A 16135-nucleotide genomic window follows, 5' to 3' on the forward strand; every position below is an offset into this window, starting at 1 on the left:
ATTTTTGAAGTTTCTGTCCACTTTTTTCATTCATACATGTCATGTACCGGCGAGCAGCGGGTCCTGTCATTGTAAGACGTATTCTACTTCAGCAAGGTGACGCATTGAATCCAATGGCGTCTGTTCAGATTATGCTGTACACTGGAGACATTTAGCTTCTGCTAGGCAGGTGCATATGGACAGTGTATTGTGTGGCTTAAAGGCCGTTTTTCCTGCTTTTTGCTTTTTAGAGACCTATTGTTGAGATCTATATTGATTATTTTGACTTGATATTTTGTTGCTGAGCATAACCACCGTGTTAGCCCATATTTTATGTTACGAAGTGGGTAACCGCATTTGCCTTGTGAAACTCTTTTCTAAATCTCAGAATATTGTAAAGCCCTGTTATTTTCGTACTGGCAGCAAGGTGCTGCAATATATATTTATTACACCAAGTATAACTAAAGGGCATGTTAAATTCTATTTGTATACATCTAAGCATGTAGTTTCACTGTATTGTATGCAGTAGGTCAGGTTAATTCAACCATAGAAACTTCATTATTACTGCTTTTGCTCCTGCTAGCCTTTGTATTTTTTATTTTTTTTCATTATTTTTTCCGCTTTTTTCTGCCATAATAATCAAAAATTTCAAGTTGATGAGGCATTGTTTTACTATGTGTTGTTTTTATTGTATGTAGTTGGGACATTAATAAAGTTATAACGTTTTATCAGAGAAAAAAGTCTAACACTTCTTGATTCGATATGCACCTTAATAGTTGCTCCATGGATCTTTATGTTCAAAAATACAAACTCTGTTGTAAATATATTTATTTTGGTTAAAGGGGTAATACTTCATTTAAAAATGTTATTGCAATAGTATTCATATTCCAAGTTATTTAATGTACAAATTGTCACTGTCCATACATCTACAGCCCTACACAAATAGAACCCACCAAAGGCAACTTTTGACCACAGCTACACCGCCTGAATCAAGCCTTACAAATAATGTCATGATGAAATCTTTCACACTTTATGTGAGCATGATATTCCCAAGTCAGTGAAAGCTGCAGACAAACTGTATAAGGTTTGGAAGGAGCCAGACAGGGATAGCATCTCTATTTTTATACGCTATAGACTATACCGTCATTCCCAGCTGGATCCACACTACCAGTCTTCACTGTGGTGCTATCACCCCCGCCCCACCCCTGTGCACCTAATTAGTCATCAATCATAAGCATGCATTCACTGCAACACAGTGAAAGGTAAGAAGCAGCACAAAATATATAAAAACACTTTCCACAAATATTAAGAGAGCACAAGGTACAGTACACATTACTTTGCACTGTATATCATACCTCCAAACTTCACTATCACTCCTATATAGATACTATATTACTAAAACAAATCAACCAACAAAGCATTTAAAGACTGAGATAGTGAAAAGGGTATGGGAAAAGGGGATAGGGAAGGTAAATCACAGACCTGAAGCTTTATTGAGAGATAACACACAAGAGGGAGAGGGAAAGTGGAGAGGGATTTAATCCTCTTCATTGACATCTGGACTGTAAAAAGATATCTTTGTCTCTGAGCAGGCTTTGGATGATTCTTGGATGGACACGTTCTTCCTTTAAACAAGGATCCCAAAAGAATGATCCTTAGGAAATATTCAATGAAACAACTGTGATTCCTCTTTCCACTATGGCCAGCTCCCTATATTGACCCTCATTGGGTCAATTATAGTTACCCAGGCATGCATATCTGATGTCATATTCTAAGACATTTTAAAGCCAGTTCAGGTGGCTCAGGTGCTGAGTATTCAGGTTGCAAGTGCATAATGCTAACACATCCTAGCCAGGACTCTAGCTATATTGTTGTCTGCACTTCGGAATCTGCTGCATCAAGGTAATTAATTGCCTGCTCATTAGTGATGCGCGAATATACTCGTTACTCGAGATTGTTCGAGCATGCTCTGGGGTCCTCCGAGTATTTTTTAGTGCTCTGCGATTTAGTTTTTCTTGCCACAGATGAATGATTTACATCTGTTAGCCAGCATAAGTACATGTGGGGATTCCCTAGCAACCAGGCAACCCCCACATGTACTTATGCTGGCTAACAGATGTAAATCATTCAGCTGCGGCAAGAAAAACTAAATATCCGAGCACTAGAAAATACTCAGAGGACCCACGAGCATGCTCGAGAAATCTCGAGTAGCGAGTATATTCGCTCATCACTACTGCTCATCTCTGTCATAGGTGCTGTCCACACAATTGGCACTGCTGCATTTCACACTTACAGCTGAGCTAAACCATGTGCCATTCTGCATATCCAGTTCTACTAGTCCTTGAAGTTCCACATGCTGTCCTACTAGTCCAGCCACGGTTAACCTGACCTATGGCTTAGAAAATCCACTTAAAAAAAAAGAGCCAGTAAAAACACCCCATGTAATGGTAGGCTGTTCCTTGCTCCTTGTTAGGAAGTCCAGCACACTCTTTGCAATGTGACAATCCCAAAGGTCCTACAAAAATGTTTCTTCCACAAAAGAGCATTTTGGGCAATATCTACACTACCGTTCAAAAGTTTAGGGTCAACCAGACAATTTTGTGTTTTCCATGAAAACTCATACTTTTATTAATCAAATGAGTTACCAAATGAATTGAAAATCTAGTCCAGACATTGACAAGGTTCGAAAAAAAGATTTTTTTTTTAAATAATAATTTTCTCCTTCAAACTTTGCTTTCGTCAAAGAATGCTCCCTTCACAGCAATTACAGTATTGCAGACCTTTGGCATTCTAGGAGTTAAAGAAGTTGTCCACTACTATAACCTTTTTTTTTTTTTTTTTTTTTTCATAAATCTTGCTATTATGGGCCACTGAAAACATCTACTATGTTTATTTTAGCAATATTACCTTTTATCATGCTGTAGCAGCACATTTTAGTGCTGGATTCAGCTCTCATGGGGTTAATCGACAACTTCCTTTCTCCTGAGTCATTGTGCTCTAATACTACAAGTTCCATGATGCATTGCACTGCTACTAAGCCTGAACCTAGCACACCCTCTCCAAAACACACCCCAACCCCTCCCTCCTCTCCCTCCTCTAGCTTGAAAAAGATTTGTGATGTCATTTCTGTCCAACCTCCTCTTTTACATTTGTCCAACCCACACTCCATTACACACAGATAGATAGATATAGATAGATAGAGGGAAAGATAGATAGATAGATACATACATACATACAGATATATCTATGTCTATTTCCATAGATATGTCCATATCCATGTTTCTAAACCCCTTCACCCCCTGGAGCTTTTTTGTTTTCGTTTATCGCTCCCCTTTCCAGAGCCATAATTTTTCCGTCAGTATGGCCATGTGAGGGCTTATCTTTTGCAGAACAAGTTCTACTTTTGAACGCCATCATTGGTTTTAGCATGTCGTGTAGCAGAAAATGTGAAAAAAATTCAAAGTGCAATGAAATGGCAAAAAAAGTGCAATCCCACGCTTGTTTTTTGCTTGGCTTTTTGGCTAGGTTCACTAAATGCTAAGGCTGTGTGCACACGTTGCGGATCTGATTGCAGATCCGCAGCGTTTTTTGCTGCACGTGTAGTGTACAACCAATGTAAGTCTACGGTAGCCGCAGACTTGTGCACATGCTGCGGAAAAAGCCGCACCGAAACCGCACCAAGAACTGCATCAAAACCGCACCAAAAAATATATCAAAACCGCACCAAAACTGCGAAACTGCACCAGGTTTTGATGCAGTTTTTGGTGCAGTTTTGATGCAGTTTTTGGTGCAGTTTTTATGCTTTTTTGGGTGCGGTTTATGCGCGGTTTTAATGCCGTTTTTGGAAATAAGTAAATAAACGGAAAATGTGCATGATTTGAATGGAAACATGCATGAAAAAACGGATTCCAAGGCCAAATTCATCATTTCACAGCTCAGTTTCATACTTTTTTTGCCGGATCCGTCGCTGTGCGTTTTTTCGCCGGACAGAAAAAACGTTCCTCTGTATGTGTTTTCCATCCGGCGGAAACAGCTTTTTTGACGGATCCAGCAAAAAACGGATGAAACTCTATGAGAAAAAGACGGATCCGTCGGAAAAAAATGGATCCGTTTTTTTCAAAACTCGCCGGATTGTGCCTCATGGCAAAAACCTGATGTGTGAAAGCAGCCAAATATATGGATAGATACATCTATGTATCTATAGATATATCTATAGATAAATATATCTATAGATAGATATATCCATAGATATATAATAGAAAGGCCGATGTTTCTATAAGGCTACTTTCACACTTGCGTTTTTCGCAATCCGTCTTTTTGGGAAAAAAACAGATCCTGCAAATGTGCTCGCAGGATGCGTTTTTTACCCATAGACGTGTATTAGTGAAGGATCGCGACGGATGGCCACACGTCGCGTCCATCGTGGAACGGATGCGTCGTGTTTTGGCGGACCGTTGGCACATCCGTCACGTCTGCCATTTTCTACCGCGCATGCGCGGCCAAAACTCCGTCCCCTCCTCCCCGGACTTCAGAATGGGCAGCGGATGCGTTGAAAAACTGCATCCGCTGCCCACAACGTGCACAAATTTCACAACGTGCGTCGGTACGTCGGCCCAACGCATAGCGATGGACCCGTGCCGACGCAAGTGTGAAACAGGGCTTAATGAGCGTTTAATTTAATAAAAAACTGAAAAAAACGGCGTGGGCTCCCGCGCAATTTTCTGCGCCAGAGGGGGAAAGCCGACGGCCAAGGCCAATATTTGTAGCCTGCTATGAATATCAGCCCGCAGCTGTCTGCGTAGCCTTTACTGGCTATTAAAATAGAGGGACCCCCCAAAAAAAATGACGTGGGGTCCCCCTATATTTTATAGCCAGAAAGGCTACGCAGACAGCTGCGGGCTGATATTAATAGCCTAGAGAGGGGCCATGGATATTGGTCCCCCCCCCCCCGGCTACAAATACCAGTCCGCAGCCACCCCAGAAATGGCGCATCTGTAAGTCTACGTTCACATTAGCGTTCAGCGCCGCAGCGTCGCCGCATGCGTCATGCGCCCCTATATTTAACATGGGGGCGCATGGACATGCATTGTGCTGCGTTTTGCAACGCATGGTTTTTTTTGGCCGCAAGCGTTGGGCGCAGAGGACGCAGCAAGTTGCATTTTTTTTGCGTCCAACTTTCGGCCAAAAAGGACGCATGCGTCGCAAAACGCAGCGTTTTAGCGTGCGTTTTGTTGCGTTTTTGTTTGCGTTGTGCGTTGCGTCTCCGACGCTGCGGCGCACAACGCAAATGTGAACGTAGCCTTAGATGCGCCAATTCCGGCACTGAGGCTGGTTTCACACTTGCGTTTTTTGACGCTGCGTTTTAGCGCTAAAAATCGCATGCGTTTTTTCCTATACTTAACATTAAAAACGCATGCGTTTTTCGCATGCGTTTTGACGCGTTTTCGGCAACGCATGCGTTTTTGAACGCGCGCGTTTGTTTGCGTTAAAAACGCATGCGTTTTTATAGAAAAAAAAACAGAAAAAACACTGAAAAACCACCCACCACCATCAGGGTGATAAAGGGATCCAAACCCTAACCCTACCCCTAACCTCACCCCTAACCGTTTAATGAACATTTTATGACATAGTGCCACGATATTTCAGTGCCACGTATATAAGTGCCACGTATGTAAGTGCCACGTATGTAAGTGCCACGTGCCACGTATGTAAGTGCCACATATGTAAGTGTCACGTATGTAAGTGCCACGTATATAAGTGCCACGTATTTAAGTGCCACGTATGTAAGTGCCACATATGTAAGTGCCACGTATGTAAGTGCCACATGCCACGTATGTAAGTGCCACGTATGTAAGTGCCACGTATGTAAGTGCCACGTATGTAAGTGCCACGTGCCACGTATATAAGTGCCACGTATGTAAGTGCCACGTGCCACGTATTTAAGTGCCACGTATGTAAGTGCCACATATGTGAGTGCCACGTATGTAAGTGCCACGTGCCACGTATGTAAGTGATACATATGTAAGTGTCACGTATGTAAGTGCCACGTATATAAGTGCCACATATGCAAGTGCCACATATGTAAGTGCCACGTATGTAAGTGCCATGTATGTAAGTGCCACGTGACACGTATTTCAGTGCCACGTATTTAAGTGCCACGTATTTCAGTGCCACGAGCCATGTATTTCAGTGCCACGGATTTAAGTGCCACCTATGTAAGTGCCACGTATTTCAGTGCCACGTATTTAAGTGCCACGTATGTAAGTGCCACGTGCCACGTATGTAAGTGCCACGTATTTCAGTGCCACGTATTTCTGTCACGTTTAGGGTTAGGCCCTAACCCTACCCCTAGCTATTTCTATTTATAGTGGGTTTTCTTGTGGATTTTGATGATTGGCAGCTGTCACACACTTCTCAGCATGCGTTTTAAAAACGCAAACGCATGAAAAAACGCATGTAAACGCGGCAAAACGCCGCTTTTTTTTCTACATGCAAAAACGCATGCGTCTAAAAAACGCAGCGTTTTACCACGTTTACATGCGTTTTTTCACACATTCGGTTTTTAAAAAAACACATGCAGATAAAAACGCAAGTGTGAAACCAGCCTAAGCCCCTCGCTTCCCACTCCCGTGTAGCGGTGGGATATGGGGTAATAAGGGGTTAATGTCACCTTGCTATTGTAAGGTGACATTAAGCCGGGTTAATAACGGAGAGGCGTCAATAAGACGCCTATCCATTATTAATCCAATATTAATAAAGGGTTAATAAAACACACACATTAGGAAAAAGTATTTTAATATTCTTCATTTCACCATACTTACCATACTTCAGCCCCTGCAAAAAACGTAAAATAATAAACCGTATACTACCTGTCCGCCGTAGTCCAAATAATAATGAGTGTCCCACGACGATCTCCCCTATAGAACAGTGACATCGGGTGATGTCACTGCTCTATAGGACCCTCAGTGACACACTGACAGGAGACAATGGCTCCTGCAGTGCATCACTGAGGTTACTATAGTTCACTGGTCTCACTTTATGGCAAAAAGCTGCGTGGGAACTTTCTCATACAGCATACCATAAAGTGAGACTAGGGACTATTTTCTCACAGGGGCGTAGGAATACATTGTGGGGAATACATTGTGGAAGGATACCTTCCTCCCCTCATTGTCTTCCTGGAGCCCCTGGAGAGTGGTTGCATCAGCAGATGCTCCTGTTCTCCACGGGAGATCGTCGTGGGACACTCGTTTTAATTGGATTTCTGCGGATCAGGGAGTATATTGGTTGTTTATTATTTTAATATTTTTTATGACACTGGCTTCGGGGATCAAAGTGACAAGTGATGGTGAGTATGTAATCTATGTTATATGTACTGTATGTCTGTATGTATGTACTGTATGTCTGTATGTATGTATGTACTGTATGCGCATGTCGTCGCATGGCGCATGTCGTCGCATGTCGTCGCATGGCGCATGCTGTCGCATGGCGCATGTCGTCGCGTGGCGCATGGTGTCGCATGGCGCATGTCGTCGCATGGCGCATGTCGTCGCATGGTGCATGTCGTCGCGTGGCGCATGGTGTTGCATGGCGCATGTCGTCGCATGGTGCATGTCGTCGCATGCCGGCGCATGTCGGCGCATGCAGCATGTCGTCGCATGCTGCATGTCGTCGCATGGCGCATGTTCTGTATGTGTGTATGTACTGTATGTGTGTGTTTGTTTTTTTTTTGTTTTTTTTTACATTCAACACATTAGCCGGATGATGAGACTACTACTGTCCCATCATTGGCTAATGTGTCACTGACTGTCACTGTAGCAGGCAGAGCACGATGGGACTTGTAGTCCCATCGGACAATGCCTGCACACAGAGACACACACACACACACACACACACACCAAAGACCACCCCACCCCCCGCAGCAGACCCAGCACATACCGGCAGCAGAGCCCCGGCGCCGGCATCCCACCCCCACCCCCACCCCCACATGCCGGCGCAGAGCCCCGGCGCCGTACCCACATTCCGGCGCTGGCACGCAGAGCACCGGCGCCGGCCCCCACCCCCACATGCCGGCGCAGAGCCCCGGCGCCGTACCTACATACCGGCGCTGGCACGCAGAGCACCGGCGCCGGCACGTACATACAGACCTCAGCGCCCGCACCTTCATCATCACTGCCTAGCCCCGCCCGCCCCCAGCACAGCCCCGCAGGCAGCCACCAGCCCCGCCCACAGCCCAGTCACTCTTGATGAGTGACTGCTCTAACTGTGCGGCTGGGACACACCTGCTGCTGACGTCACGTCAATTTCCAGAGCCTGGAAATTGACATGACGTCGGCAGAAATAAGCGGCGGCTGCAGCCTGGGGGTCACGTGACCCGGACTCAGCCGCCGCTACAGCGCCACTCACAGGCAAAAACGGCAACAAAAGGTATTTGCACAATTCATCAGGGGCCCCGGGGGGATACATTGGGGGGTTAATTGAAAGTAGTGGACAACCCCTTTAATTTGCTGAGGTAATCTGGACAAATTTCACCCAATGCTTCCAGAAGCCCCTCCCACAAGTTGGTTTGACTTGATGGGCACTTTTTGTGTACCATACGGTCAAGCTGCTCCCACAGCAGCTCAATGGGGTTGAGATCTGGTGACTGCGCTGGCCACTCCATTACAGATAGAATACCAGCTGCCTGCTTCTTCCTTAAATAGTTCTTGCACAATTTGGAGGTGTTCTTTGGGTCATTGTCCTGTTGTAGGACGAAATTGGCTCCAATCAAGCGCTGTCTACAGGGTATGGCATGGTGTTTCAAAATGGAGTGATAGCCTTCCTTATTCAAAATCTCTTTTACCTTGTACAAATCTCCCACTTTACCAGCACCAAAGCAACCCCAGACCGTCACATTACCTCCACCATGCTTAACAGATGGCATCAGGTACTCTTTCAGCATCTTTTCAGTTGTTCTGCATCTCGCAAAGGTTCCTCTGTGTGATCCAAACACCTCAAACTTGGATTCGTCTGTCCCTAACACTTTTTTCCAATCTTCCTCTGTCCAATGTCTGTGTTCTTTTGCCCATATTAATCTTTTCCTTTTATTAGTCAGTCTCAGATATAGATTTTTCTTGGCCACACTGCCCTGAAGGCCAGCATCCCGGAGTCGCCCCTTCAGTGTAGACGTTGACACTGGCGTTTTGCGTGTACTATTTAATGAAGCTGCCAGTTGAGGACCTGTGAGTCATCAATTTCTCAAACTACAGACTCTAATGTACTTGTCTTATTGCTCAGTTGTGCAGCGGGGCCTCCCACTTCTCTTTCTACTCTGGTTAGAGCCTGTTTGTGCTCTCCTCTGAAGGGGAGTACTGTTATGATCCTAGTGGCAAGGATCGCAAGTTTGACTAGCTAAGTAACTAAACCGACGACCAGCTCTGGGGAAGTGGTATCTGGATTGACCGCAACCTGATCCTATCCGCAAACAACTATAGGCAGCCGTGGAACGTTACCTGGAAATCCTAGACGTCTCTTCACGGCCTGAGAGACTACCTATTCCTAGAGGGAAAGTAAAGTCCTTACTTGCCTCAGAGAAATGACCCCAAAGATATAGAAAAACCCCCACAAATATTAATGGTGAGTTAAGGGGAAAGCACAAACGCAGAGATGAAATAGATTTAGCAAATGAGGCCCGCTAACACTAGATAGCAGAAAATAGGAAGGGAGCTGTGCTGTCAATAGAAAACCTTAAGCAAAATATCCACGCAGAGATTGCTCGAGCCCCCGCACCAACTAACGGTGCGGGGGAAGCAACTCCGTACCCCAGAGCTTACCAGCAGCAATAACTCACATATTAGCAAGCTGGACTAAACTCACCATACACTGAAATCATATTGCAGACTGATGAGCAAAAAATAATGAAACAGAAATTTAGCTTCTCCAGAAGAGACTGAAAACGAAGATAATCAGGGGAGATCAGAATAGCACTGAATACATTGACAGCCGGCAACAAGTGGAGGTGAAGCAGAGCTAAATAGGAAACTCCCTAGTGCATAACGAGGCAGCTGATCCAGCCACAGATCCGCAGGATAACAAACAAAGCCACCAGGGGGAGCCCAAAAACAAAACGCACACAATACCACCTGTGACCACAAGAGGGAGCCCGAAAACAAAGTTCACAACAGTACCCCCCCTTGAGGAGGGGTCACCGAACCCTCATCAAAAACCCCCAGGGCGATCAGGGTGAGCCACATGGAAGGCACGAACCAAATCAGCCGCATGAACATCAGAGGCGACAACCCAGGAATTATCCTCCTGACCATAGCCCTTCCACTTAACCAAATACTGAAGCCTCCGTCTAGAAATACGAGAATCCAAGATCTTCTCCACCACGTATTCCAATTCTCCCTCAACCAGCACAGGGGCAGGAGGCTCAACCGAAGGAACCACAGGCACCACATACCTCCGCAACAACGACCGATGGAACACATTATGAATAGCAAACGATGCTGGGAGGTCCAAACGAAATGACACAGGGTTAAGGACTTCCAAAATCTTATAAGGACCGATAAACCGAGGCTTGAACTTGGGAGAGGAGACCTTCATAGGAACAAAGCGAGAAGACAACCACACCAAGTCCCCAACGCGAAGTCGGGGACCCACACAGCGACGGCAGTTGGCAAAGCACTGGGCCTTCTCCTGTGACAGCTTCAAATTGTCCACCACATGATCCCAAATCTGATGCAACCTATCCACCACAAGATCCACTCCAGGACAGTCCGAAGGCTCCACCTGACCCGAGGAAAAACGAGGATGAAACCCCGAATTACAAAAAAAAGGCGAAACCAAAGTAGCAGAACTAGCCCGATTATTAAGGGCGAACTCGGCCAACGGCAAAAAAGCCACCCAGTCGTCCTGATCAGCAGAAACAAAACATCTTAAATAGGTTTCCAAGGTCTGATTAGTTCGCTCGGTCTTGCCATTCGTCTGAGGATGGAAGGCCGACGAAAAAGACAAATCAATGCCCATCTTAGCACAAAAGGTCCGCCAAAATCTAGACACAAACTGGGATCCTCTGTCGGAAACAATATTCTCAGGGATCCCGTGCAAACGAACCACATTTTGAAAAAACAGTGGAACCAACTCAGAGGAGGAAGGCAACTTAGGCAAGGGCACCAAATGGACCATCTTAGAAAAACGATCACACACCACCCAGATGACAGACATTCTCTGAGAGACAGGGAGATCTGAAATAAAGTCCATGGAAATGTGCGTCCAAGGCCTCTTCGGGACAGGCAAAGGCAACAGCAAACCACTGGCACGAGAACAGCAAAGCTTAGCCCGAGCACAAATTCCACAAGACTGCACAAAGGAACGCACATCCTGCGACAAGGAAGGCCACCAAAAGGACCTGGCCACCAAATCTCTGGTACCAAATATTCCAGGATGGCCTGCCAACACCGAAGAATGAACCTCGGAAATAACTCTGTTGGTCCATCTATCTGGGACAAACAGTCTCTCCGGGGGACAACGGTCAGGTCTATCCGCCTGAAACTCCTGCAGCACTCGTCGCAAATCTGGGGAGATGGCAGACAAAATCACCCCTTCTCTGAGGATACCAGCCGGCTCAGAATCTCCAGGAGAGTCAGGCACAAAACTCCTAGAAAGAGCATCAGCCTTCACATTCTTCGAACCAGGCAGGTACGAGACCACAAAATCAAAACGAGAGAAAAACAACGACCAACGAGCCTGTCTAGGATTCAGCCGCTTGGCCGACTCGAGATAAATCAGATTTTTGTGATCAGTCAAGACCACCACATGATGCTTAGCTCCCTCGAGCCAATGTTGCCACTCCTCAAATGCCCACTTCATAGCCAACAACTCCCGATTACCGACATCATAATTCCGCTCGGCAGGTGAAAACTTTCTTGAAAAGAAAGCACATGGCTTCATCACAGAGCCATCAGAGCTTCTCTGCGACAAAACAGCCCCCGCTCCAATCTCAGAAGCATCAACCTCGACCTGGAAAGGAAGAGAGACATCTGGCTGACATAAGACCGGAGCCGAGGAAAACCGGCGCTTCAGCTCCCGAAAGGCCTCCACAGCCGCAGGAGACCAATTAGTAACATCAGAACCCTTCTTGGTCAAATCCGTCAAAGGCTTAACACCAGAAAAATTAGCGATGAAGCGACGGTAGAAATTAGCAAAACCCAAGAACTTCTGAAGACTCCTAACAGATGTAGGCTGAGTCCAGTCATGAATAGCCTGAACCTTGACTGGGTCCATCTCAATAGTAGAAGGGGAAAAAATGAAACCCAAAAAAGAAACCTTCTGGACTCCAAAAAGACATTTTGAGCCCTTCACAAATAAAGCATTGGCACGCAGGACCTGAAACACCATCCTGACCTGCTTAACATGGGACTCCCAATCATCAGAAAAAAACAGAATATCATCCAGATACACAATCATAAATTTATCCAGATACTCATGGAAGATGTCGTGCATGAAGGACTGAAAGACAGAAGGAGCATTAGAAAGTCCAAAAGGCATCACCAAGTACTCGAAATGGCCTTTGGGCGTATTAAATGCAGTTTTCCATTCATCACCCTGCTTAATACGCACAAGGTTATACGCACCACGAAGATCTATCTTGGTGAACCAACTAGACTCCCTAATGCGAGCAAACAGATCAGATAAAAATGGCAAAGGATACTGAAATTTGACCGTGATTTTATTTAGAAGGCGATAATCAATACAAGGTCTTAGGGAACCATCCTTCTTAGCCACAAAAAAGAATCCCGCACCTAGAGGGGAGGAGGAGGGGCGAATAAGTCCTTTCTCCAAAGACTCCTTTATATAACTCCGCATAGCAGTATGCTCCAGCACTGACAAATTGAAAAGTCGTCCCTTAGGAAACTTACTACCAGGAATCAAATCTATAGCACAATCACAATCCCTATGAGGAGGTAGAGAACTGAGTTTGGGCTCATGAAATACATCCTGGTAGTCCGACAAAAACGCAGGAACTTCAGAAGGAGTGGATGAAGCAATTGACACCACAGGAGCGTCGCCATGAATTCCGTGGCAACCCCAACTTGACACAGACATTGCTTTCCAATCCAGGACTGGATTGTGAGTCTGCAACCATGGCAGACCCAACACGACAACATCATGCAAATTATGCAGAACAAGAAAGCGAATCACCTCCTGATGAACAGGAGTCATGCACATGGTCACTTGCGTCCAGTACTGAGGTTTATTCATAGCCAATGGTGTAGCATCAATACCCCTTAGTGGAATAGGGAATTTTAAAGGCTCCAAAACAAAACCACAGCGCCGGGCAAATGACAAATCCATCAGGCTCAGGGCAGCACCTGAATCTACAAAAGCCATAACTGGGTAAGATAACAGGGAACAAATCAGGGTAACAGACAAAATGAACTTAGGCTGTAAAGTACCGATGGTGACAGATTTATCAATCCTTTTTTGTGTGCTTAGAGCATGCTGAGATAACATGAGCTGAGTCACCACAGTAAAAGCACAACCCATTTTGCCGTCTATAATTTTGCCGTTCACTTCTGGTCAGAATTCTATCACATTGCATAGACTCAGGTGTCTGTTCAGAAGACACCGCCAAATGGTGTGCAGGTTTGCGCTCCCGCAAACGCCGATCAATCTGAATGGCCAGAGTCATTGACTCATTCAGACCTTCAGGCGTAGGGAACCCCACCATGACATTCTTAATGGCTTCAGAAAGACCCTTTCTGAAATTTGCAGCCAGGGCACACTCATTCCATTGAGTAAGCACCGACCATTTCCGAAATTTCTGGCAATACACCTCTGCTTCATCTTGCCCCTGAGAGAGGGCCAACAAAGCTTTTTCAGCCTGGTTCTCAAGATTAGGTTCCTCATAGAGCAATCCAAGGGCCATAAAAAACGCATCCACACTGAGCAATGCAGGATCCCCTGGCGCCAATGCGAAGGCCCAATCTTGAGGGTCGCCGCGCAAGAAAGAAATAATAATCTTAACTTGCTGAACGGAATCACCAGAGGAACGAGGTTTCAAAGAAAGAAACAACTTGCAATTGTTCTTAAAATTCAGGAACCTAGATCTATCTCCAGAAAACAACTCCGGAATAGGTATTCTAGGCTCTGACATAGGACTGTGAACAACAAAATCCTGAATACTTTGTACCCTTGCAGCAAGATGATCTACACTGGAGGCCAAACTCTGGATATCCATGTCAGCAGCTGAACTCAGAGCCACACCAAGATTAAGAGGAGGAGAGCAGCTAGACACACGGCAGCAAAAAAAAAAAAAAAATTCCTCAAGGCTTCTCTTCTCCTGCTTCTGCCATGCAATTAACACTTAATGGGCCGGCTGTACTGTTATGATCCTAGTGGCAAGGATCGCAAGTTTGACTAGCTAAGTAACTAAACCGACGACCAGCTCTGGGGAAGTGGTATCTGGATTGACCGCAACCTGATCCTATCCGCAAACAACTATAGGCAGCCGTGGAACGTTACCTGGAAATCCTAGACGTCTCTTCATGGCCTGAGAAACTACCTATTCCTAGAGGGAAAGTAAAGTCCTTACTTGCCTCAGAGAAATGACCCCAAAGATATAGAAAAGCCCCCCACAAATATTAACGGTGAGTTAAGGGGAAAGCACAAACGCAGAGATGAAATAGATTTAGCAAATGAGGCCCGCTAACACTAGATAGCAGTAAATAGGAAGGGAGCTGTGCGGTCAATAGAAAACCCTAATCAAAATATCCACGCAGAGATTGCTCGAGCCCCCGCACCAACTAATGGTGCGGGGGAAGCAACTCCGTACCCCAGAGCTTACCAGCAGCAATAACTCACATATTAGCAAGCTGGACTAAACTCATCATACACTGAAATCATATTGCAGACTGATGAGTAAAAAATAATCAAACAGAAGTTTAGCTTCTCCAGAAGAGACTGAAAACGAAGATAATCAGGGGAGATCAGAATAGCACTGAATACATTGACAGCCGGCAACAAGTGGAGGTGAAGCAGAGCTAAATAGGAAACTCCCTAGTGCATAACGAGGCAGATGATCCAGCCACAGATCCGCAGGATAACAAACAAAGCCACCAGGGGGAGCCCAAAAACAAAACGCACACAATACCACCTGTGACCACAAGATGGAGCCCGAAAACAGAGTTCACAACAGAGTACTACACACCATTGTAGGAAATATTCAGTTTCTTGCCAATTTCTCACATGGAATAGCCCTCATTTCTAAGAACAAGAATAGACAGTCGAGTTTCACATGAAAGTTCTTTTTTTCTGGCCATTTTGCGAGTTTAATGGAACCAACAAATGTAATGCTCCAGATTCGCAACCATCTCAAAGGAAGGTCAGGTTTTTAGGTTCTCTAATCAGCCAAACTGTTTTCAGCTGTGCTAACATACTTGTACAAGGGTTTTCAAGGGTATTCTAACCATCCATTAGCCTTCTTACACAGTTAGCAAACACAAAGTACCATAAGAACACTGGAGTGATGGTTGTTGGAAGTGGGCCTCTATACACCTATGAAGATATTACATTACAAACCAGATGTTTGCAGCTGGAATAGTCATTTAACACATTAACAATGCATAGAGTGTATTTCTGAATCATTTAATGTTAGCTTCATTGGAAAAAACGGCTTTTTTTCAAAAATAAGGAAATTTCTAAGTGACCATAAACTTTTGAATGGTAGTGTATATTTGCACAAGTTTTGAGCATGAATGACCGGATGGGCAATTAGCCCAATATAGTTATTATGACAAGACCTTGTTCCTGTTAGCCAACTTTCCAAAACACATTAGTGAAATTTCATTGAATGAGAAGTCGTCAATTCCTGTACATTCTGCTCTACAACCTTAGCCTCTGGCAATGCTTCTTCACTGACTTAGTCCACCTTCTTCTGTGAGGGATTCACACCTGGACTGTCCTTCAGCTTCCTTTTCCTCTGGTTGATATCTGAGGATACAAAAGTGGGAAATTTCTCCAAAGAGAGGACTATAGTAGATTCTGCAAATGGTGACCCCAGGAGCTGGGCAGGATGTGATGCAAGTGAACGTAGCCACTGTCATTTGCAGGTACGGGGGAATGATGAAGATGAAAGCCTCAGTGTGGAAACTTGGATTCTTTAAAGTATCCTGGTTTT

The 16135-nt window shown here is 45.1% G+C and overlaps 1 protein-coding gene across 1 annotated transcript in view; it reads left to right on the plus strand.

Annotated features, from left to right (window-relative positions):
* Nucleotides 1–16135, plus strand: part of CFAP299 (cilia and flagella associated protein 299) — an 878688-nt gene that overhangs the window by 118240 nt on the left and 744313 nt on the right. The window lies entirely within an intron of this gene.

This window comes from Ranitomeya variabilis, chromosome 1 (assembly GCF_051348905.1).
Source record: "Ranitomeya variabilis isolate aRanVar5 chromosome 1, aRanVar5.hap1, whole genome shotgun sequence".
NCBI lineage: Eukaryota > Metazoa > Chordata > Amphibia > Anura > Dendrobatidae > Ranitomeya > Ranitomeya variabilis.